The sequence below is a fragment of the Orcinus orca genome, chromosome 7, assembly GCF_937001465.1.
Source record: "Orcinus orca chromosome 7, mOrcOrc1.1, whole genome shotgun sequence".
NCBI classification, from domain to species: Eukaryota; Metazoa; Chordata; class Mammalia; order Artiodactyla; family Delphinidae; genus Orcinus; species Orcinus orca.
In genome coordinates this window covers 55,165,361-55,191,564 of record NC_064565.1, presented here as the reverse complement: position 1 = coordinate 55,191,564, position 26,204 = coordinate 55,165,361, and the positions used below count along the sequence as shown (strand labels likewise).

The window sequence follows — 26,204 nt, the reverse complement described above, 5'->3', positions numbered from 1 at the left end:
GGCACATCAGGATCAACCAGAAAAGGTGAGGGTCTCCTCTGCAGGTCCCTGGCATACTCTCTATGCAGTTCCCTTCTCTCTGGTTCTCTAGCCCACAGATTCCAGCTGCCTCAGCCTCTTAAACTCTAGTTTCTGTCTTCTCAACTCAGGGAGGTTGTGGAGCTCTTTTGGGGTTTTCCTCTTTCTTTGCTTCAGTCTGAAAACCAATTTCATGTAGTAAACTGGGACGATCACCAACTCACCTTGTTTATTTCCTTTCTCTCAGGGTTCACAGTTTTGCATATCATGTTGCCCCAATGTCTAAAAGCAAAGGTTTCATATATTGTGTAACCTTGTCTAGTTTAAGGCTTCTGCAAGAAGGGGACTTGGATAACAGTGGTTTTGATCAAGAACAATTCCAAAGAAAGCACATCATCAACAAAAGCATTGCTCCAGTAAAGGACCCATCCGTGGGCTGTTTGACCTTGTGAGAGGAATTCTTCATGAATAATTGATCAATCAATATATTTACTGAGCATCTACTACATGCAAAACAAAACACATTTATTTTTCTTTACATGAGTTTACTGGCACAACGGCCAAGACCATGTCAAATTAGATCAGTAAACACTCTGATGTTGATACATTTTTAGGAAACTGCTTTTCTTCTGTTGTTTCATTATGCATAATTTGTCCATCTTATCACTTCAGCTTATGTCTGATAATCTTCCTTGTTTATTGCACCATGTTTTAATTATAGCTCTAGTTCTTTTTAATCCTACTTTGAAACTCTACTTTTGAACCCTACTTTAAAATAATTAATTAATTAATTAATTAATTAATTTTTGGCTGCATTGGGTCTTTGTTGCTGCACGCGGGCTTTCTCTAGTTGCGGGGATCAGGGGCCGCTCTTTGTTGCGGTGCACAGGCTTCTCATTGCGGTGGCTTCTCTTGCTGTAGGAGCAAGAGCTTCTCTTGCTGGAGCACGGGCTGTAGGGCGCTCAGGCTTCAGTAGTTGTGGCACACGGGCTCAGTAGTTGTGGCTTACGGGCTGTAGAGCGCAGGCTCAGTAGTTGTGACACACGGGCTTAGTTGCTCTGCGGCAAGTGGGATCTTCCAGGACCAGGGCTCGAACCTGTGTCCCCCGCATTGGCAGGCGGATTCTTAACCACTGCACCACCAGGAAAGTCCCTGAACCCTACTTAAAAAAAAAAACTTATTTATCTGGTTGCACCAAGTCTTAGTTGTGGCAGGTGGGTTCCTTAGTTGAGGCACACAGGCTCCTTAGTTATGGCTCCAGGGCTCCTTAGTTGCAGCACATGGGCTCCTTAGTAGTGGCATGCAGACTCTTAGTTGTGGCATACACGTGGGAGCTAGTTCCCTGACCAGGGATCGAACCCAGGACCCCTGCATTGGGAGCATGGAGTCTTATGCAGTGTGCCACCAGGGAAGTCCTGAACCCTACATTTTAGCTATGTATACACAAAAACTTATAGCTCTATTCCTCCATTTTCACAACAGTGTAATTGTTTTTCCTCAAATTAGAACATTGCCATGTAGCAGATGTTAGAAGATAAATAGGTATTTCTAATCCTATTTAATGAGAAAACTCTGCCAGTACTGTATTGCTTAGTTTATTGTCTATTACTGCCTATCTACCTCTTTTCCAGAAACTTCTGTAGTTTTGAAAATTGGAGTGGCAATTGTGGAAAAGATAGATGTGTGGATTTCCATGTTACTACCAAGTAAAACAAAATTCTTCATTCTTGTTCTGGTTTTGAAGTATAATATTAGTCAATTTCAAAGTATAAACATCCCTACTTTTTTCTACCCAAATTATAGAATATCAGTTGTGAATAGTCCAAGAATTTATTGGTTGTTGGCTGGCTCAACTGGGTTCTTCTCTGCCTCCCATAATTCAAGCCTACCCTTTAACCTTCTCAATGGCGCTATCTACTTATGTCTACATGTGACACCATCACTTAGTGTTTGGTGAATTCTTAGGGGTATTTAGTGTAATATTCAATAGGAGACTCAGAGAGTCTTTTTCTGAATTTAAACAGAGACAAAAAATCCCAGCACTGCCAAAATAGCAATAAAAACACAGACAGCATAGACTAAAGGCAACAGATTACAAATTCTTGCAAGACTGAAAATGGTACATAAAGTAAATAGATGGATGGTAAATAAATAGTTGGGAGATGAAAGAGAATTAGAAAAAATAATGAATAATGTACACCATGCTTTGCCAATGAATTCACAGGTAAAATCCCACCAGGGACCCCTCAGACAAACCAAGGAGGTTTTATTTTTGAAGACCCCTAATAAGAACCTAGGTATATTGAACAGAGTTTTAGAGTGGCAAAGCATGGTATATATTATTTATTATTTTCTTAGTGGCAGGGGGAGAGGGATACCAAATCCCTTTCCTACCACACAGGTGGGAAAAAATTTTGGTCATTAAGAAAACCTGCTACACTTCATCGAACCAATGGATCACCCAGCCTAGTATCTCATCACTATCCCAAGTGAAGTTTTCTGGGTGGTCCTACATGATATTAACCACCAGAAGTGACTCTAATTTCCTATCATTCCATATGGCGCCATCATTTTCCAATTCCTCTTGACTCTATTTTTGTCTTCATTTTTCACCATCTCTAGGAATAACAAATCCAGTAAACTCACTCTATACTGTATTTTATAATATGGTACTTTGATTTGTTCTTGATTGTTTCTTTAAAGCTTTGAGTATTTTGGAATTTGATCAAATCTGTGTTAATCATATTAATAAATTTTATAATTTCAGAGGCACTGATCAGTTTTTCTTTGTCTTAATCAGCTAGAGCCTTAATGTTCTAATTTATCTTCTTAAGGAAAAAATAACATGGATTTGAAATTCTGTGGGTTCTAATTATTCTGAATGTCATATGGATTATTCCCTAATGAAATGGAGAGAGCTGTAAGGGAAAGGGTTGATTGAGCTCATCTTACATCTCAGTGACTGTGCATCAGACAATTTAGTTGAAGGGAGACTCCACTTCAAGGTGGTAAGAAAAGACAGTGGCTTTACTGCATCTAATAAAAAAGGCTGTGTCTCCTAGTACAGTTAATTCTTCTTCTTATGTCTGCAAACAATGAAGGAAGAGAAAGTGACTTGGCCATGACATGGCATTGAGAATTAGGTCCCAGTGACCCAGTTCACTCTTCAGTGGAAAGCCTCAGAAACTGACAGTTTCCTTCCTTCAACAGCACATCTTACAAATCAAGAATGTTAAGGTCCAAAGCCCCAGGGCAAATCTCAGAAGCTCAGTAAGCGGCCCAGAAAGGTAAACCCTGGGACTTGGTATCCTGTGTGTTTACCACTAAGTATCATTTCCATAATAGGAGTGGAAGCAAATTACACTATAGCTGCAAATGCCCATCATTCATATTTATACAGCTAAGTGATCTGTCCATTTTATAAGGCCGGGATCCGGAAGTCTACCCTGCCTCAACGTCTTAATCCTTCGATTTTTCCCTTTGGTGGAAACTTCCTGTTTCTCTTTGAGAAAGATAATTCTATCCTGTTTTCATCCCCTTCCTCCCAGCAGGCTGCTGTAGAAAACGCGCGCGCGCACACACATCGCACAAAATGATTTAGAAAGATTTCTTTTCACAGTCGCTCCTACCCAGCTCTGAAAGTCAGAACCTATATGACTGATGGTGTAACCAGATGAGCGGGTCCCAGGTCCGGGAAGGCAAGTCCCCTCTGCCCCAGGTCCCCCTCTCCACCCACGGCGACTTGGGCTCCTCTCTCCGCCTTTGAAAGAAAATGCATTCTTTGCTTCCCTGGAAGACTTGGCAACCCGATCGATCTATCATAAAAAAGAAAAGAAAAATCGCAGCCTAGAGACAGGTCTAGCGCGCCACCAACCCAGCCTCCGTGGGCAAAGTCCCAGGGAAGGAACCGATTCCCAGTATTGAATCCTCGGAGCCCAGGGCCCAGGAGACAATGGCTGGGCCTTTGCCATAGGTCCCCACCTCCTCTGCCCGTAGTTCTCTCCAGCTCCCCGTCAAGCCGCAGTAAGTGACTTCTCGGAAATCTCAGCAGATTCTGCTGAGCAGGAAAGGAGGAAGGGGTGATGGGGGCGGAGTGAGGTAAGGGAAGGGCTCTTCTGGCTCCTGGACACACACGCGCGCGCCCCACCCAATGGGGTAGGTGAGGGTGCACGGTCTTGCCATCCCCTCCTCTGCCTTCTAGTAGCGCACGGTAGCGAGACTGCAGCATCTCCAATACCTCGCCGGCTGGGTCCCCGCCCCGCGCCCCCTGCGGGAGTGGAGGGCGGCGGGGAGCGAGGGTGGGGAAAGGGCGGGGAGCGAGGAGGGGCCGGAGAACCGGGGCGGGGCCGCTGCTTCCCTGGGCGCGCCCCGGAAGGAGGGGCGCAGTCTCCGGGCTGGCCCTCGCCCGCAGTGCTGCGTCCGGTGTCTGGTTTCCAATTCCGCGGGCTCGGCCGGCTGGGGCTGGGTGCCAGCGGCGGGTAGTGGCAGGCGTCCGCTGAGCAACAGGAGCCCAGAGAAAGAGGGAGCGGCAGTGGCAGCGGCAGCGGAGGGGACGCCGCGGGAGAGAGGCCGGGAGCGAGGAAGGGTCCCTGAAGCCCGCCCCCTACCCGGCGCCAGACTCTGCGTGCGCACTGGGTGAGCATGGTCGGCGGGCAAGGTTGCAAGTAAGTGCCTTTTCTCTTGTTCCTCCGGTATGGAGGGGAGGGAAACCGCCAGTCTCTCGCCAGTGCTCGCCTCGACCGCCACACCCACCTGTGCCTGATTTCACATCTGTCGTGTTTTGGCCGACCGGTGTTAATGCCACCTGGAAAGTAGAGGGGAGAAGTTAGGCGAGGAGGTGCCAGCGACTGGACAAAGAGGAGCTGGAAAGGCAACCGGTCCTTTGCCAGTTTTGACGGTGTGGATTTCAGGTTCAGAAAATGTGGAAAGGCAAGGCAGCTAGCTGCACCTCATGGTTTACTATTATTTCTTTCTGTCTACGCTAGCTGAGTCGTTGGATGGGTTTCGGTTCCAGGGGTAGGTCGTATTCTTTACGAGCAAAAAGCATGTGTTCTTTTTCCCATCTGCAAATGTGAGCGTGCAGAACCAACAGAGCTGACACTACCTGTGGAGACGGCGAGGATGCGCCGAACCCCTTCGGAGCACACAAACACAAATGATTGACGGGACTGCTTAGCCCCATTTCTCGACGCAGTTTTTTTTCAAACGAATGTGCATTTTATAGTGAAATTCAGATGAGATTCAGAATCATTTTAACTTTTTATCGGCTTCAGCTGAAACCGTCATTTAGTTTAAGAAGAAAATAGTTGTTTTCGTCACTTCTATTAAAGACAAAAGATTAAAGCGAGATTAACATACTAGAAACTTCAGTGCCAACTTTTGTGATTACAGCAAACATATTTCTCATTATTTTAGTGTTTTTTTTATTACAGTTGCAGTATTCAAAATAATTTATATCTCCTCTGAAGCTAAGAGCAATTTTTATGTGAGAGAAGCTTAGGGGAGGTTTTAAAAAGCTCATTTCAATAAGATAAAGACCAAGTCAACATAGGCTTTTAAAAGAATGATGGATTTTCAGTTGTTGAGTGTGAAGTCAGTGCTAGAAGGTTCAGGTTTTTTCAGAAACACAATGTTCTTTTCTATTTCTCATGCTTCTCTATGGGCAGGAGAAAGGTATTGTCTTTCTTTGGTAATTTAAAATATATATTTATGATTTTTGCTTTAATGTCAATAAAACCTATCTATATATCATCTGCAAACCAAGTCCAATTATTAAACAGTCCATTTTATTGAAAAGTCTTTAACTTATTTTTCCATCATTTAAAACAATTTAAACTAGAATTCACTTTTTTAGAAACTATGTTAAGTAGGATCTTTAACAAATTTTATTATCTGAAAGCCTTATCTGAGCCCTGTGTGTGGAATGATCATGATTGCTAGAACAGCTTATTTACAACAAAATGCTAGACAAAATATGGCATTTGATGTAATGAAGGATGTGCCCTGTATCAGGCAACCGACAGTAGTTTTGCTTAAGGTACGTTTTTGTATTTTGTAGCTGTTTAAAGTACCTCTTTATTTAGAGGTCCCTTTTTGAACGTGAACCATTGTGCAATCGTGGGACACCATGACATATTCTTATAAAAGCCGGGTATATGGTTTGCCATGATTCCTATGGTGCAGGGCAGGGCTTACAGGGTACCTGATGCTTCTATGGAAGAAAGATGAGTCAGGTCTGGCTCTCTGCCAAGAGCATCCTCCTGCCTCTGTGACTCTCAGGACCAGGAGAGACCATGGGAGCCCTCCTGTGGTAGTGCTTCTGTGATTTTGCTACCTGTTGCTGAGAAGAGTTTTGGCAGCAAAGAAAATGTAAGAAATTCAGAGGTGGAATCATTGGGGTCCTATTCACCTTATTTAATGTGACCAACCAACTTTCTCTGTGGCAAGGAAAAAGAACAGAATCTTGCATTTTTCATGAATAATAAAAATTAATATTTACCTAATGTCTCTTCCTGTTAGACATGTGAGAGAGTGTGAAGTACTGGGAAGAATTATATGTTATTTTTCTAACCCTGTAAAGGAACTTAAAGTTTATTAATATGAATGGGTCATTCTTCACGTCATAGTGGTAATAATTTATGATTTTCCCTAAAACTCTTGTCTCAGATCCTTTTCCCCAGTCTTTGTCATCTGGATTAATGGTTCCACCATCCACCAAGTGTTGATTGCTTTCTGTTCCTCGTCACGGCATTTTATCCCTAATCAGTCCATGTTTAGATCTCTCAATCTTATCTCCCAAACGCATCTCTGTTCAATTATATTTCTCAGCTGTACCTCTTCCACTTTGTTTTCTATATCTACCCTGCCACCAAATTAGTGGCATCATCATAATTTTCCTGGATTCCTGCTACAGCCTTCACATTAACCTACCTCCATAGTTCGCTCCCTTGTGATTCACTCTTCATACAAAGCAATGCCATTATGCCTCTCCTTAAGAACATTCAGTGGCTCATAACTATATAGAAAAAAGGAATAAATGCAGAAACACAAAACGATTAATAACAAATTCCTTCTGGTAGCCTACAGCTCACTCTCTGATCTGGCCCTCCGCTACAATCTCCCTGAGTGCATCTCCCGCTCATTTATATGCTCCAGCCACCCTGGTCTTTTTTTTTTTTTTTTTAATTTATTTATTTTTGGCTGTGGTGGGTCTTCATTGCTGTGCGTGGGCTTTCTCTAGTTGTGATGAGCGGGGGTTGCTCTTTGTTGCAGTGCATGGGCTTCTCAATGCGGGGGCTTCTCTTGTTGCAGAGCACGGGCTCTAGACACGCAGGCTTCAGTAGTTGTGGCACATGGGCTCAGTAGTTGCAGCTCGTGGGCTCTAGAGCGCAGGCTTGGTAGTTGTGGTGCACCGGCTTAGTTGCTGGGAGGCATGTGGGATCTTCCAGGATCAGGGCTTGAACCCATGTCCTCGGCATTGGCAGGCGGATTCTTAAGCACTGCGCTACCAGGGAAGTCCCCACCCTGGTCTTTTAGTACCTGAAACACATGAAACAATTTCACTCCCTAGGCCTCTTCAAGTGTTCCCAGTGCCTGGACTATTCCTTCCTCTCTTTAAATGCCTAGCTCCTTTGCAAAGTTTAAACTTCAGCTCAAAGGTCTCTGCGTCACAGAGATCATTCTTGATCACCTTGTCAAAAGTAAGCTGTTATCTGTTAGGTTCTGTCTTGCTTCCTTGTTTTCTTCCTCCATAGTGCTTATTACAGCATGTGGGTATTTTGTGGATTTTGTGGATTTGTGGATTTTGTGGATTTGTGTATTGAGTGCTCCAAATGAACGGGCACTGCTTCCATAACAGTACCTACAATGAAGCAGTAGGGGTTTCCTAGATATTTATGTAAATAATTAAGTACGAAGATTAAGACTTATTTCATCATAGAGTGCACTAACCTTGCAAACTTACGCATTTTAGGATTCAATTTCTTTTTTATTTGTTGAGCATTGGGTGTATTTACACTCAGTACTATGATTGTGAGGAGGTAAAGTTAAAATATCCTGAGATGTATTCCCATCTCTCAGCAGTGTAGGCATTAAGGTATTCAAAGGGAAGTAGACTGTAACACACCCTTAGAAAGGCAGTGACCATAACTGGATTAAAATGTATTTTGAAGAAACATTGGAGTGCATAAGCCAATGACTTTATGACTTTAGTGTAAGTGATTCCTAATATACAATGATGACCTTATTAGGTTTAAATCTGTATGTTTTACCAAAATTTGAGGGTCGCTTAATAATCACTAAATTTAAAATCATGTTTTGTAATAAATATGGCCACTTGAGTGGGCTCAGTTGATGGAAGTATGGTCAACAGGTGCCAACATGATCCAAATTGGTGTTTACTCCAGAATCAAGGGGCAGATTATCTCACAAATGCAAAGTGTTCACTAGGGAAGGCTCAGAGAGACACTGTGGACTAATACAGGAAAGTCCATCACTATTATTGGGGAAGGGGAGTGGGCTCAAAATTCACGTTGGTGAATGATAGCATCATACTTACACTAGAATGTATACACACACACACACACACACTCTTTTTTTTTTTTGAATTTAATTTAATTTATTTTTTCATACAGCAGGTTCCTATTAGTCATCCATTTTATACACATCAGTGTATACATGTCAATTGCAAACTCCCAATTCATCACACCACCACCCCACCCCCCGCCGCTTTCCCTCCTTGGTGTCCATACGTTTGTTCTCTACATCTGTGTCTCAACTTCTGCCCTGCAAACCATTTCATCTGTACCATTTTTCTAGCTTCCACATATATGCGTTAATATACAATATTTGTTTTTCTCTTTCTGACTTACTTCACTCTGTATGACAGTCTCTAGATCCATCCACGTCTCTACAAATGACCCAATTTCGTTCCTTTTTATGGCTGAGTAATATTCCATCGTATATATGTACCACATCTTCTTTATCCATTCGTCTGTTGATGGGCATTTAGGTTGCTTCCATGACCTGGCTATTGTAAATAGTGCTGCAATGAACATTGGGGTGCATGTGTCTTTTTGAATTATGGTTTTCTCTGGGTATATGCCCAGTAGTGGGATTGCCGGGTCATATGGTAATTCTATGTTTATTTTTTTAAGGAACCTCCATACTGTTCTCCTTAGTGGCTGTATCAATTTACATTCCCAGCAACAGCGCAAGAGGGTTCCCTTTTCTCCACTCCCTCTCCAGCATTTGTTGCTTGTAGATTTTCTGATGATGCCCATTCTAACTGGTGTGAGGTGATACCTCATTGTAGTTTTGATTTGCGTTTCTCTAATAATTAATGATGTTGAGCAGCTTTTCATGTGCTTCTTGGCCATCTGTATGTCTTCTTTGGAGAAATGTCTATTTACTTCTGCCCGTTTTTGGATTGGGTTGTTTGTTTCTTTAATATTGAGCTGCATGAGCTGTTTATATAATTTGGAGATTAATCCTTTGTCCATTGATTCGTTTGCAAATATTTTCTCCCATTCTGAGGGTTGTCTTTTCATCTTGTTTATGGTTTCCTTTGCTGTGCAAAAGCTTTTAAGTTTCATTAGGTCCCATTTGTTTATTTTTGATTTTATTTCCATTGCTCTAGGAGGTGGATCAAAAAATGTCTTGCTGTGATTTATGTCAAAGAGTGTTCTTCCTATGTTTTCCTCTAAGAGTTTTATAGTGTCTGGCCTTACATTTAGGTCTCCAATCCATTTTGAGTTTATTTTTGTGTATGGTGTTAGGGATTGTTCTAATTTCATTCTTTTACATGTAGCTCTCCAGTTTTCCCAGCACCACTTATTGGAGAGACTATCTTTTCTCCTTTGTATATCCTTGCCTCCTTTGTCATAGATTAGTTGACCATAGGTGCGTGGGTTTATCTCTTGGCTTTCTATCTTGTTCCCTTGATCTGTGTTTCTGTTTTTGTGCCAGTACCATATCGTCTTGATTACTGTAGCTTTGTAGTATAGTCTGAAGTCAGGGAATCTGATTCCTCCAGTTTCGTTTTTTTCCTTCAAGACTGCTTTGGCTGTTCTGGGTCTTTCGTGTCTCCATACAAGTTTTAAGATTTTTTGTTCTAGTTCCGTAAAAAATGCCATTGGTAATTTGATAGGGCTTGCATTGAATCTGTAGATTGCTTTGGGTAGTATAGTCATTTTCACAATATTGATTCTTCCAATCCAAGAACATGGTATATTTCTCCATCTGTTGGTATCATCTTTAATTTCTTTCATCAGGGTCTTATAGTTTTCTGCATACAGGTCTTTTATCTCCCTAGGTAGGTTTATTCCTAGGTATTTTATTCTTTTCCTTGCGGTGGTAAATGGGAGTGTTTCCTTAATTTCTGTTTCATATTTTTCATCATTAGTGTATAGGAATGCAAGAGATTTCTGTGCATTAATTTTGTATCCTGCAACTTTACCAAATTCATTGATTAGCTCTAGTAGTTTTCTGGTGGCATCTTTAGGATTCTCTATGTATAGTATCATGTCACCTGCAAACAGTGACAGTTTTACTTCTTCTTTTCCAATTTGTCTTCCTTTGATTTCTTTTTCTTCTCTGATTGACATGGCTAGGACTTCCAAAACTATGTTGAATAATAATGGTGAGAGTGGGCAACATTGTCTTGTTCCTGATCTTAGAGGAAATGCTTTCAGTTTTTCACCATTGAGAATGATGTTTGCTCTGGGTTTGTCATATATGGCCTTTATTATGTTGAGGGAGGTTCCCTCTATGCCTTATTTCTGGAGAGTTTTTATCATAAATGGGTGTTGAATTTTGTCAAAAGCTTTTTCTGCATCTATTGAGATGATCTGTGGTTTTTATTCTTCAATTTGTTAATATGGTGTATCACATTGATTGATTTCGTATATTGAAGAATCCTTGCATTCCTGGGATAAATCCCACTTGATCATGGTATATGATCCTTTTAATGTGTTGTTCGATTCTGTTTGCTAGTATTTTGTTGAGGATTTTTGCATCTATATTCATTAGTTATATTGGTCTGTAATTTTCTTTTTTTGTAGTATCTTTGTCTGGTTTTGGTATCCTCATAGGGTGATGGTGGCCTCATAGAATGAGTTTGGGAGTGTTCCTTCCTCTGCAATTTTTTGGAAGAGTTTGAGAAGGATGGGTGTTAGCTCTTCTCTAAATGTTTGACAGAATTCACCTGTGAAGCCATCTGGTCCTGGGCTTTTGTTTGTTGGAAGACTTTTAATCACAGTTTCAATTTCATTACTTGTAATTGGTCTGTTCATATTTTCTATTTCTTCCTGGTTCAGTCTTGGAAGGTTATACCTTTCTAAGAATTTGTCCATTTCTTCCAGGTTGTGCATTTTATTGGCATAGAGTTGCTTGTAGTAGTCTCTTAGGGTGCTTTGTATTTCTGTGGTGTCTGTTGTAACTTCTCCTTTTTCATTTCTAATTCTGCTGATTTGAGTCTTTTCCCTTTTTTCTTGATGAGTCTGGCTAATGGTTTATCAATTATGTTTATCTTTTCAAAGAACCAGCTTTTAGTTTTATTAATCTTTGCTCTTGTTTTCTTTGTTTCTATTTTATTTATTTCTGCTCTGATCTTTATGATTTCTTTCCTTCTGTTAACTTTGGGTTTTGTTTGTTCTACTTTCTCTAGTTTCTTTAGGTGTAAGTTTAGATTGTTTGAGATTTTTCTTGTTTCTTGAGGTAGGCTTGTATAGCTACAAACTTCCCTCTTAGAACTGCTTTTGCTGCATCCCATAGGTTTTGGACCGTCGTGTTTTCATTGTCATTTGTCTCTAGTTATTTTTTGATTTCCTCTTTGATTTCTTCAGTGATCTCTTGGTTATTTAGTAACATATTTTTTAGCCTCCATGTGTTTGTGTTTTTTACGTTTTTTTCCCTGTAATTGATTTCTAATCCTCATAGTGTTGTGGTCAGAAAAGATGCTTGATATGATTTCAATTTTCTTAAATTTACTGAGGCTTGATTTGTGACCCAAGATATGATCTATCCTGGAGAATGTTCCGTGCGCACTTGAGAAGAAAGTGTAATGTGCTGTTTTTGGATGGAATGTCCTATAAATATCAATTAAATCTATCTTGTCTATTGTGTCATTTAAAGCTTGTGTTTCCTTATTAATTTTCTGTTTTGATGATCTGTCCATTGGTGTAAGTGAGGTGTTAAAAAGTCCCCCACCATTATTGTGTCACTGTCGATTTCCTCTTTTATAGCTGGTATCAGTTGCCTTATGTATTGAGGTGCTCCTATGTTGGATGCATATATATTTATAATTGTTATATCTTCTTCTTGGATTGATCCCTTGATTATTATGTAGTGTCCTTCCTTGTCTCTTATAACATTCTTAATTTTTTTTTTTTTTTTTTTTGCGATACGCGGGCCTCTCACTGTCGTGGCCTCTCCTGTTGCGGAGCACAGGCTCCGATGCGCAGGCTCAGCGGCCATGGCTCACGGGCCCAGCCACTCTGCGGCATGTGGGATCTTCCCGGACCGGGGCACGAACCCGTGTCCCCTGCATCGGCAGGCAGACTCTCAACCACTGAGTCACCAGGGAAGCCCAACATTTTTAATTTTAAAGTCTATTTTATCTGATGCGAGTATTGCTACTCCAGTTTTCTTTTGATTTCTATTTGCATGGAATATCTTTTTCCATCCCCTCACTTTCAGTCAGTGTGTGTCCCTAGGTCTGAAGTGGGTCTCTTATAGACAGCATATATATGGGTCTTGTGTTTGTATCCATTCAGCAAGCCTGTGTCTTTTGGTTGGAGCATTTAATCCATTCACATTTAAGGTAATTATTGATAGGTATTTTCCTATTACCATTTTGTTAATTGTTTTGGGTTTGTTTTTGTAGGTCCTTTCCTTCTCTTGTGTTTCCCACTTAGAGAAGTTCCTTTAGCATTTGTTGTAGAGCTGGTTTGGTGGTTTTGAATCCTCTTAGCTTTTGCTTGTCTGTAAAGCTTTTGATTTCTCCATCGAATCTGAATGAGATCCATGCCGGGTAGAGTAATCTTGGTTGTAGGTTTTTCCCTTTCATCACTTTAAGTATATCATGCCACTCCCTTCTGGCTTGTAGAGTTTCTGCTGAAAAATCAGCTGGTAACCTTACGGAAGTTCCCTTGTATGTTATTCGTCATTTTTCCCTTGCTGCTTTCAATAATTTTTCTTTGTCTTTAACTTTTGCCAATTTAATTACTATGTGTCTTGGCATGTTTCTCCTTGGGTTTATCCTGTATGGGACACTCTGTGCTTCCTGGACTTGGGTGGCTATTTCCTTTCACATGTTAGGGAAGTTTTCGACTATAATCACTTCAAATATTTTCTCGGGTCCTTTCTCTCTCTCTTCTCCTTCTGGGACCCCTATAATGCGAATGTTGTTGCGTTTAATGTTGTCCCAGAGGTCTCTTATGCTGTCTTCATTTCTTTTCATTCTTTTTTCTTTATTCTGTTCCACAGCAGTGAATTCCACCATTCTGTCTTCCAGGTCACTTATCTGTTCTTCTGCCTCAGTTATTCTGCTATTGATTCTTTCTAGTGTATTTTTCATTTCAGTTATTGTATTGTTCATCTCTGTTTGTTCTTTAATTCTTCTAGGTCTTTATTAAACATTTCTTGCATCTTCTCGATCTTTGCCTCCATTCTTTTTCCAAGGTCCTGGATCACCTTCACTATCATTATTCTGAATTCTTTTTCTGGAAGGTTGCCTATCTCCACTTCATTTAGTTTTTTTTCTGGGGTTTTATCTTGTTCCTTCATCTGGTACATAGCCTTCTGCCTTTTCATCTTGTCTGTCTTTCTATGAATGTGGTTTTTGTTCCACAGGCTGCAGGATTGTAGTTCTTCTTGCTTCTGCTGTCTGCCCTCTGGCAGATGTGGCTATCTAAGAGGCTTGTGGAAGTTTCCTGATGGGAGGGACTGGTGGTGGGTAGAGATGGCTGTTGCTCTGTTGGGCAGAGCTCAGTAAAACTTTAATCCACTTGCCTGCTAATGGGTGGGGCTGGGTCCCCTCCCTGTTGGTTGTTTGGCTTGAGGAGACCCAACACTGGAGCCTACCCGGGCTCTTTGGTGGGGCTAATGGCAGACTCTGGGAGGGCTCACGCCAAGGAGTAGTTCCCAGAACTTCTGCTGCCAGTGTCCTTGTCCTCATGGTGAGACAGAGCCACCCCTGCTTCTGCAGGAGACCCCCACCAACACTAGCAGGTAGGTCTGGTTCAGTCTCTATGGTGTCACTGTTCCTTCCCCTGGGTCCCGATGTGCACACTACTTTGTGTGTGCCCTCCAAGAGTGGAGTCTCTGTTTCCCCACGTCCTGTCGAAGTCCTGCAATCGAATCCCACTAGCCTTCAAAGTCTGATTCTCTAGGAATTCCTCCTCCTGTTGCTGGACCCCCAGGTTGGGAAGCCTGACGTGGGGCTCAGAACCTTCACTCCAGTGGGTGGACTTCTGTGGTATAAGTGTTCTCCAGTCTGTGCGTCACCCACCCAGCTGTTATGGGATTTGATTTTATTGTGATTGCGCCCCTCCTAATGTCTCATTGTGGCTTCTACTTTGTCTTTGGGGTATCTTTTTTGGTGAGTTCCAACTGTCTTCCTGTCGATGACTGTTCAGCAGTTAGTTGTGATTCCAGTGTTCTTGCAAGAGGGAGTGAGAGCACGTCCTTCTACTCCGCTGTCTTGAACCAATCTCCTCACATACTCTTTGTGTGACGATAAGTCTCCTCCTTTTTTGAGACTATACTTAAAGGTATGAAACAAATAAGTAGTTTTGCTATTACTGTTTGGTTGAAAATTTAGCTTTTGGTTAAGCAGTCAGCTTTGATTAATGATATTTTTATCTAGCAAGTGTCTAACCATATTTGTTTGTTTGTTTCTGGTAAAGAATTTGGCAATCATGTTTCTTTTTGAAGGACTAAACTATTTCACGAATTGTCACCAGGGATTTGGTTAAATTTTGCAATTATGGTGGCACAACGTGGTTGTTGTAATCTGTTGGAATGCATCTGTGCACTAATTGAAGTTGGGCCTCCATTTTACACATCTCACATTAGCTAATTCATTCTCACATGGAGGTATTAGGGCTTCCTTCTTGAGAACTTTGTAGGATTAGATTACTATTTAAGATGGCAAGGTCATAATGAAATGGATAGTCTAAGATTGCATGAAAATGATTTTCATATGAGAATTTTTAGGAGAGCATTCACAGACGTGGGTAGATTACTTTTGTGGAATATGAGAGAGCAGTTTTGGTGTCTTTTGCATTCTGCAAAATGAAATTTCTTCATTGAAGGTTTAACTTTCTCTTCCTTCTCTGTGTAGCTAGAAGGAAACTGCTTTAGGCAACAGGGAAAGCCATCAGCTCTTGGCAGCTAAAGGTAAAATGAAGTTTGGAAGAATGAAACCCTTGAGTGGTGAGGAAAAATGCCAGACCATGAAAGAGGGGAAGGAGGAAGGAATGCCTTGAACAGTGCCAATAAACATCATCGGCCACAGACAAATTTGAGTAGACGTTGTATATAGAATTGGATGATCTTATATCTTTTTAGCCCCACTGAGAAAATAATTCTTTCTTTTCTCTTTAAAATAACAACTGTATTTTAAATGAAAAAATTCTGTCATTGCTTCTTTAATACAGGAAATTGAATACCTTTGGATTTTTAAACTGACATAACTGGGAGCCAAAAGTACCATATATTATTATTGTTAAAATATACCATGAATGGGGCTTCCCTGGTGGCGCAGTGGTTGGGGGTCCGCCTGCCGATGCAGGGGACGCAGGTTTGTGCCCCAGTCCGGGAAGATCCCACATGCCTGGGAGCGGCTGGGCCTGTGAGCCATGGCCGCTGAGCCTGTGCGTCCGGAGCTTGTGCTCCGCAAAGGGAGAGGCCACAACAGTGAGAGGCCCGCGTACCGCAAAAAAAAAAAAAAAAAATACCATGACTTTAATTGTAATTTCATTGCTGTTCATTTTATGACTTCCTTTTGTTGTGTCAGGTGTTTGAGAGACTGCCATTATTGATCACAACTTTCTTTAAAATGTCTCTTTGGATTTTTTACAAAGCTCTCTGAATCATTTATTAAAATATGATAAAACTTTAATTGTGCCTATGATTGTTCACTTGGAAATGGTTCAGTCTTACAGGGAGTGAGTACACTTACAGTATCATTAACCTACCATCTCTGCCCTGCAATGAATGCCTTTTTCTTGCCCTTTCTCTCTTATATCTCATCTTTGAAAACATTTGATCTATATACCAGTAATACAAATTTTGCCCCACTATTAGGTCAAAGTATTAACACAAATAATTGGAAAATTGAGCCTCTAAAGAAGAATTAGTAAGATTAGATAGATGCATTAAAATATAAGTACAAAGACATTTCTGTGTAGATGTTTAATGAAATCTTCTTTGTGTTATACGCCAAACGAAACTCCCGTGTCATCTGATTGTTTTTTAAAAATAGGGGTGATTTCACTAGATGTAATGTTTGCCAACTATATTAGTCGCTCATACAATATATATCTTAGAATCTAATGTAATTAAAAATATGTCATCTTCTTCAGGGCCTATTACTTAGAAGTTCAAAAAAGGAGTAAATAGAAGTAAACAGTAGATATACAAATCCCTACATGAAAATAAAACAGGGGAAAGTGAGAGAAATGTTATATGATAATGAAATATTCCCTTATGTATTGACTTAAACTCCACTAAATGATTATTCTTTCAAGTCCAATGGACAGTGCTTCCTTTAGGGCTTAGAGTATGGATAATTTACTAACTCTATGTACATTTTAAATAGAATAAATAGAATATTTTATTGGTAAATTATGCTTTCACTTTCTCTGGGTGATGATATAAAGTTAACATTCCTTCTAGATAAATTTTATGGGACCAATCTTCATAGGTGATCCTTTCATGGAACAAGTATTACAAAATTGAAGTGATGATTTCCACACAAATGGAAATACATATATATTCTTGTTACCCTGGACAAACTTGGCTCAAGGTAATTCAAGTAGGGAGAAAAGAAATGGCATCCTCAGGGGTCAACTGGGAGCAAGCTTCTTATAATCCCATGAGATCGTCTGACAGACTTTCAGGAATGAATGTTTGTGGCATGGCTATGCAGAGAAACTCTTTCGAAAATTCATATTAGGTCCCTCCTATAGTTCAGAATCATTGTAAAATATTGTTATAACATGTTAAAAGCACAGAGGAATAAATTTGTGTTCACATTTGGGTAGTGAAAAAAGTGTTTGTCTAGTTATCTCTCTTGCTGAACATGTGATCTTAGTCAAATACTTTCACTTCTCAAATGCAACTTTGTTATAAAATTGGTAGTGTCTACTTCTCAGGGTTGCTGTACAAATTAGATTAAAAAATATATATCCACAGCAGCCATTTTAGTGTCTCACACATAAGGAGGTGTTCAATTATGTTGGCTAGATATTTGGTAACAGTATATAGACAGCACAGTTTACATCTTGTTAATATTACTGATACTAACATTAATTTAACAGCTTCATATCTGAGGGTCTCATTTATGCCGAGTAGTGCATTAAGGGATTTGCAAATGCTCCTTTTAAATCCCCACAACCGCCCTCTGAGGTGAGTAAACACTAAGGCTCAGGAGTTACCTTACCTTCACAAAGACTCACCGTGTTTACTAAACTTGAATAACATATATATTACTTTTAATGGAAATAAAATCTTATTTTTCCCAAGATTACACTTGCAAATATCCCACACAGGTACGCCTGGTTACCGGTATGCCACAAAAGCCTTTTTAACCCATAATGGAGCTGAAAGAATCTACATTTGCAATTAAACATAGCAAACTGTAATTACAATACTATAGAACAAGAAAAAGAAAGGTTGAATATTGGTTAAATGTTCCTCTTGAATACTGATTCTTGGGCAGTGCATTTGTATTAAACTGAAATTGAGATTTAGGTAGAAGTTTGAAGACAGTATGATATTATGAAATGTATCTATACGTTTGAAGTGTTCCTGAGGTTTCTTTAGGCATTGAATAGCTTTGCTTTCTTGGTCTAGGGGTGTCCCTGTATTACTCTGACTTGACTTGGCCACAATTAGTGTATTGGGTTTTTTTAGTTTTATTATGAGAGAATCAAAGACAGGAAAGGGGACTTTCCCAAGGCAGACAAAAATTGAAAGAAGAGGGGTAGTGTCATTGAAAAGGGTAAGTGTGTGAAATGTCTCGGGCAGGTTCATTCAGCTATGAGCTATGAAATGGAGTAGAAACAGGGAGTGGAGTTGTACCCATGAGATCCTGGGTGTTAGAGGATGGAGAAGTAGAGGAAGCAAAGTGATCTTGTGCAGGGTAAGGAAAGAAGAAGACAGTGTTCATCTAAAGTGTTCATATGTCCTAACCTAAAGCTCAGTACTTATTGTAACAAAGAATCAATGATTTATATCAATAACAGTGATTCTTTAACATCAGTGATTCAGGGTGCTTACTCTTAAGGGTTTTAAAACATTTGGGGAAAAATAATTTATTTTACGTGATACTTATAATAATTTTCTAAGGCAGATGATTTTCTTTTAATATCTATTATCTACTTAGATAGTGTTCTTTGAGTGAGATATGAAAATCATGAGAAATTGGACCCCTGCGTTCTACGATATGTCTCAATCTGTTCTAATGGTTGTGGATTGGCCGCTTATCCACTAGACAGTTAAGGTTTTAAGGGTAGAGACCATAACTTGTTCATATTGGCACCCCTGCAGGGTACCATACATGCAGTCATTCTTGATACATATTTCATGAATAAATGATACATACTACACAACCAGGTGCTTGACTTTTATGAAAAATAGCTTTTTCACTGAAACTGAATGCTTTCTAAGAATATAGGAGGAATAAGTTAACAAGAATTTAATAATTTATGCTCCTCTTGCCTAGCTTTTTACCATTACTAGGTAAATTCATATTTCTTATTTCTTAGGGAAGGAATAGCATTCCTGCTTATTTTCTGCCCCAGTTTGGGTTCATCAATTCTAGATGACAATGTTTAGCCTCCTTTGCAGAAAAAAGCCCAAATATTTTGACATGTACTCAAGTTGATGCATTAAAAAGGCTGAAGCCCAAATCCGTCTCTAAAGATTTGCTTAAGAGGCGGACTGGTAATCAGATAGTAAAAAAAAGTTTGAACTACAATTTCCAAGTGCTTTGTCTTGAGCTCATGATCAATCATTAAGCCCTATCTGGTTGGCCTCCAAAATGTGTAGGTCAGGAGTTCGAATCCAAGTTTGTATCAGTGCCATTGAGGTTTGTGGGGAGGGAGGACCTGGCAGAGATCCCAAGGGTAGTGGTAAAGAGATGCTGAGTTGCTCCAGGTCTGTTCCTAGAACTCTCAGCCTCACTATTCTCGGCATTTATATGTTTTCTGAAAGTAAATGGTAATTCCTTCTTTCCTTCCCTCTTTCTTTGTTTACTCCCTTCAGCAAGTATTTATTGAGTAGCTATTCAGGGCACTGCTGTAGACGCTGTACATGCAACATTGAACAAAACGTAGAGGTTTCCTGCTAGTTTTGAGACAGATAATGAATAAGTAAACAAATGTTCACCACTTCCTGACCTTGTATTATACTATACGCTGTGAAAAAAAATAAAGCAGGACAGAGAAAATTGAGGGAAGGAGGCATTGTTGATTAAGGGTGGTTAGAAAAGCCTTTCAGAGGTGCTATTTGAGCAGAGACCTGAAGGAGGTAAGGAAGTGAGGGAGCCAACTACTAAGCGACAGGAAAATTATTCTAGTCACAAGAAGCAGAGATGGCAACAGCCCTAAGGCATATTTGATGTGTTTACGTAACATCAAGGAGGTCAGTGTGACTGAAGTGCAGAGAGCAAGGTGGAAAGTGGTAGAAGATGGGAACCTTTTCTTAATTTGGAGAAGATTACTAAGTCTGCCTAGAGGTCTGTGTGATGTCAACATTACAGTGACTGGCAGGGGACAGACTTTGGGAGGGGATGAAGTGTGCTTTCTTTAAAAACTGGATCCCATTCTGGACGTGGGTACCACACAATCCAAATATATGATTGGGAAACTCCTAATTTCCATATAAAATTCATCTTTCAGTCATTTTTTGTGATTTATATGTAAATGTTTTATGTTCTTTTCTCATCTGCAATAGATTAGATTCTTGGAAGCCATTTGAGGAAAGAAGGGCTAATATGACAGAGGTTACAATTGAGAGTATCTTTAAATGTTTAAATTCTGGAAATTAAAACATGGCAAGAGTACAGTAATATTTTGCATATTTTGATTAATTTTTATATCTATTGTGCAAATTATTTCTCGAGAAATAATGATACTGCATATATATAAAGGAGTCTTGCCTGGCAAAATAGATACCGGAGAAGCACATCTGAATCCCATTGAGGTTGACCCACTGTTAACTGCCATGACTTTGGTATCTTCCTGACTCTCCTCCCTACAGTTCTGAGCAAATTTTTGCAAATTAAAAAATAAAAATTTTTTTGCAGTAAAATATACGTAACATAAAATTTACCATTTCAGCCATTGTTAAGTGTACAACTCAGGGGCATTAAGTCCATTCACATTGTTTGCGACCATCACCACCGTCCATCTCCGGAACTTTTTCATCATTCCACACTGAAACTCTGTACCCATTGAATAATAATTCCTCATGCTTTCCACTCCCCCCAGTCCCTGGTAACCAGCATTCTACTTTCTTTCTTTATGAATTTGACTATTCCAGGTACCTCATGTAAGTAGAAATAGTCAATATTTGTCCTTTTTTGTCTGGCTTATTTCACCTCACATAATATTTTTAAGGCTTATTGATGTTATAGCATGTATCAGAATTTCCTTCCTTTTTAAGGCTGTATAGTAATGCATTGTATGTACATACCACATTTTATTTATCCATTCCTCCACTGATGGATGTTTGGGTTGCTTGTATGTTATGGATAATGCTGTGATGAACACCATTGTACAAATATCTCATTGAGTCCCTGCTTTTAATTCTTTTGGGTATATGCCCACAAGTGGAGTTGCTAGATCATAAGATAATTCTATAATTAATTTTTTGAAGAACTGCCATACTCTTTTGCACAGTGGCTGCACTATTTTATATTCCCACCAGCACTGCATAATGGTTCCAATTTCTCTACACCCTCGCTAACATTTATTTTCTCTCTTTTTAAATAATGGTCATCCTGCTGGGTGTGAAGTTGGCTCTCCCTGTGGTTCTGACTTGCATTTCCTAATGATTAGTGAAGTTGAATATTTTTTCATGTGCATATTGACCATTTGTATATTTTCTTTGCAGAAATGTGTATTCAAGTCCTTTGCTCATTTTAGAATAGGGCTGTTTGTTTTTGTTGAGTTTAAGAGTCCTTAATATATTGTGGATATTAATCCCTTATCAGATACATGATTTGCAAATATTTTGTCTGTTCTTGGGTTGTCTTTTTACTCTCCAACAGTGTCCTTTGACGCACAAAAGTTTTAATTTTTATGAAATCCAATTTTCTTTTTCTTTTGCTGCCTGTACTTTTGGTGCCATATCCAAGAAATCATTGCCAAATCCAGTGTCTTACCCCATGTTTTCTTACTTTAGTTTTATAGTCTTAGCTCTTAAGTTTAGGTCTGTGATCCATTGCTGATTATTTTTTTCCATTCCTATAGACATTATAGAGTCTAAGAATCTCCAGCTTCCCTTCACCCATCACTTCCAGGGGTTTGGTTTTTAGTTCAATATTCCTTACTCTGAACATTTACCTTTCTTTTCAGTAACCCCCATCTCATTTGTTCTTTCTTGTATGCTAGGATTAAAATGCTTTAATTATTGAAAGAGTAGAGTAGCGACAAATAGGGATCCCTGGTGCAGAAAGAATATTATATACTCACATGCTCCTAGTCTCTGATTGGGTTCATTCATCCTTTTGACCAATCTTATCATTGAAAAACGTTTGGGTTTAGTCCCTTCCTATGTAGTTTAGGAATTCTGATTCCTTACTCACTAGATAATAGATTCAGGAGCTCTTTATATTCTGATCCTAGGTATTAGATGATATGATTAAATAGAGCAAGAATTTTGTCTTGCTACAGTTATAACCCCCCCAATCATAGCACAATATTTTACACAGAGTGGGTGCTCAATACTACTTGATTGAATAAACAGACGAGTAAATGAATTGGAAAAAAAGACTGTCGTGTTTCCTTAGGTGTTTGGTATATCAATGGCTTCTACTATTTAGAATTTTAGATTCATTTTAATAAAGAGCAAGTTCGAAAATCTCCTTTCCCCTTTCCCTTAATTCTTAGTGAAGACACTAATTTTTCAATCAATTTTGTTAGAAGTGTTTTAGAAGAGTTTGCTGCTGAGAACTGAGGTTTGAAGATTAGAGTTTGTACCACAAATATTTCTGTTCCATTAGACAGTCCTTGTGGAGGTTAAGTCCTATAGCAGCACCTTTCCCCTTGGGTAGCTACCAGAAAATGAAAAATGGTGACTGTTTATAGAAACTCAAGGTCACTATGTACGGTTTATATTGTCATGAAAATATGATATATGAACATCTTTTTGTTTATAAACAGTTAAATGCATTAATTAGAACAATAGCTGAAAGAAGTAAAACCCATAAGTAAAAGTTAAGCCCCTTTGCCATTGAATTGTTGTATACTCTTTTTGCCTAAACACTCACCTTATCTCAGAATACAAGTCTTCTGGTCAGATATCTACTGGAATGTAAATTTGAAGAAGGATGGGAATTATTTTCTCCCCACTTACTTGTTACTCAGTGGCCAGTATCTAATCTGGAATTTTCTCCACTATTCTAAGCCTGTTTACATTTATTATGAGAGTCTGAAAATCCTGTTTAAAAGTGGCAGAAAGTAAGAGATATTATCATACATTTAATTCACCCCTCTTTAAAAATAGCCATACTTGGGCTTCCCTGGTGGCGCAGTGGCTGAGAGTCCACCTGCCGATGCAGGGGACACGGGTTCGTGCCCCGGTCCGGGAAGATCCCACATGCCGCTCCGCAATGGCAGAGGCCACAGCAGTGAAAGGCCCGCGTACCACACACACACACACACACACACACACACACACACACACACACACACACACACACACACACACACACACACACACACACACACACACACACACACACACACACACACACACACACACACACACACCATACCCTTCGTCTTCTGAATATCTTTTAAACAACGACTACCTCAAAAGAGGGTACTTTTTAAACAGTCTTACATGGGTTTCATCGTATTCCCGGATTGAGGTCAGGGCTACTGAATGCCTTGCCATAATTATAGCCTCTAGTTCTAAGAAGGAGTAGAGAAGTATGAAGCACAGGAAGTTCCTCTGTTGATGAACATATCAGTTCGATGGACATATTCGTTTGCAAAGGACTTGTTTGTAAGTTCATGTGATTCGTTCCATGGTTCTTTACCATCCCTAGATGAATTTCCATTAATAAGCTGTTTCTTTAGAATCATAAAACCTCCTTTCCCTGCCATTATGCATTCTAAAAAAATGTCTACACCAAAAGTCTTATAAGTAGACTGACAACTTTTCTTGATAATGTCCACAAATAGTCCAAAGAATCTCTTGGCCTGTGTGCTACTTTATTCACTTGTTCTGTTATTGAGTTGAAGGGCTTTGAGTCTATTGAACCATTCCTGGCCTGCCAGGAATATTTTATCAGCAACGGTCACTATGCTTGGATTTTTGCCTTCTTGAATGAATCCCTGGCCTTCTCCTGCTTTAGCATTAAGTTCTGGAGCATCCACTACTAATGAAGAATAATCCTCTGACCCCTACTGGAAATTTTTCCCTATTTTTTTTTTTAAATAATGTTTCTGTGTATCATGCTGGTTATTGCCTACCCTCAGCATTTTTAACCTATTGCATGATCCTTCTCAGTCCTAAAGAACCATTTCTAATGTCAGATGATTAATCTTTTATGAACTTGCCACATTCCTTATTTTCATATACTTTCAATTATTTTATTATTTCCACATTGGTTTTCATCAAATTCCAATTTTTTGGTTATCAAATATTTTAACACTCTCAGTATATTTTCAGTTAACAAGTCTGATTGGTTTAATAATTTTTATCACCTTTTAAAAACAATGCACACATTCTGCGTACACTGCATGGACAGACTAATGAGCCTTATGTCAGGCAGGGACTAGATGACTGTATGACGTATATCGCCATCTGTTGGTAGAAAGCACTGTCGTTTTGGTTGATCATAGTTTAGTTTTAATCTTTAAAATATCTTGAAAGTGGAAACTCACGGACTTGAAGAATGAATTTATGATTACCAGGGGGGAAAGGTGGGGGGGGATAGTTAGGGAGTTTGAGATTGACATGTACACACTGCTATATTTAAAATGAATGACCAACAAGGACCTACTGTATTGCACAGGGACATCTGTTCAATATTCTGTAACAACCTAATTGGGAAGAGAATTTGAAAAAAGAATAGATACATGTATATGTATAACCGAATCACCTTGTTGTACACCTGAAACTAACAAAACATTGTTAATCAGCTATACTCCAGTGTGAAATAAAAAGTTAAAAAAAAAAACCAGGTACAACCCCTAAGAAGAGCAATTTGGGAATATCTTTCAAAATTACAAATACACATATCTTTGACCTAAAAAAAAAAAAAAGCAATCCTGAAGAAGAAAAGTTTCTGTGTGTAGATAAATGCAAAGCTTTATCTATTATGAAGTAACCAAATTTATTCTCCTTTCTTAAGAACGTTAGGTGTGCAAAATCAATTGATAAGGAAGTTGATAAAAATCATTCATAATAACGGTTCGAGTTTTTGTGCACATAAAACATTATCAGGAAATAAGCCAAATGAATGGTTAGAATGTATTGTACACTTAAAGTGTACTAAGAAATGTGCTTCGTGTTTAAAATGCAGTGTCTCGTTTTTTCCCTTAAAATGACCTTATTGGATAATTATTTCCAGCCCTGTTTTCCAATGCAGAAACCAAGCTTTAGAGAGGTTAATTAACTTGCCCAAGGACACAAGCTAATAAGCAGTAGAGATGGAATTTGAACCCAGGTCTCTCTCACTCTGGAGCCACAAATTTAAGAACTATGAATATTGCTAATATTTAGCCTAGGCACTGTGGTAGGCACAGAAACTGTTTCTATTTTACCTAATAACCAGCTACTTTCCCTGCTTCATGAATGAGGAATTTGCATAATGTCACAAGGCTACTTATGTGTTATAATTAGGGAAGTCAAAAAACCTAACCCTGCCTGGCATCAAAGGTATTATGCCCTTTCTCCAAAACCATGTTGATATTTTGGGGGAGGTGGGTATACGCATAATCAGAGTGCAAATGAACTCACTATACAACACTTTATAAAAAGGGGTAGGACCTCTTCTGCAGCCATACTTTAGTGACCCCAGAAGTTACCTAAGTTTGTGATGATTTGTGCTCTCAAGAATTCTGACTAACAGAGAAAATTTAATGTGAGCAAAGAAATCTTTTCCCTTTTTCCTTCATACATCACATGTAAATGGGACTACATGAATTTTCTTTTAAAAACTTCAGATATGCCAGCAATCATTGACAATCATCTTAATTTCCCTCAAGGTAATATACTTTTTGAGGTTATAAACTTTAATTTCTTATAAATTTGAGGAGTACTGTATTTTGTAAGCCCATACATAGAGACAACTTCTGTCTTAAAGTATAACATAGATAATCATTACAGGCTGTCTGAAAGACCCAGATCACAATATTTCAATAATTTTCCTCATCAAAGAGTCTAGAAATAAATTCCTAACTATCTGTCTGCTACTCTTAGTATAAAATTATCACATGCAATCCTTAAAATTTTTTGTGTATCAGTTGATCAGATGCTATAAAATGTCATGAAAACTCTTTGAGTGATTTTGGGATGTGGAATATTGGGCTACTCGTTTGAAGTGTTTGTCATCCTCCAAATTATACAGCTCTAAGAAATAATAATCACTTTGACAATTTATTAATATGATTAACATGGTGCTAAATATAAAGGATGTAATGGTAAGGTTTCAGCAATCATAAAATAATTAAATTGATCGCTTATTTATTGATTATTATATTTAATTTATAGATGATGTATCT

At 39.1% G+C, this 26,204-nt stretch overlaps 1 protein-coding gene across 1 annotated transcript in view; it reads left to right on the top strand.

Annotated features, from left to right (window-relative positions):
- The first annotated feature begins 4,542 nt into the window (after positions 1 to 4,542).
- The window catches only part of SCN9A (sodium voltage-gated channel alpha subunit 9), a 149,647-nt gene continuing 127,985 nt past the window's right edge, over positions 4,543 to 26,204 (top strand). Inside the window, exon 1 of the mRNA XM_004267254.4 lies at positions 4,543 to 4,682. The gene's annotated coding sequence lies outside the window, so the exon portion shown is untranslated. The remainder of the gene's footprint in view (positions 4,683 to 26,204) is intronic.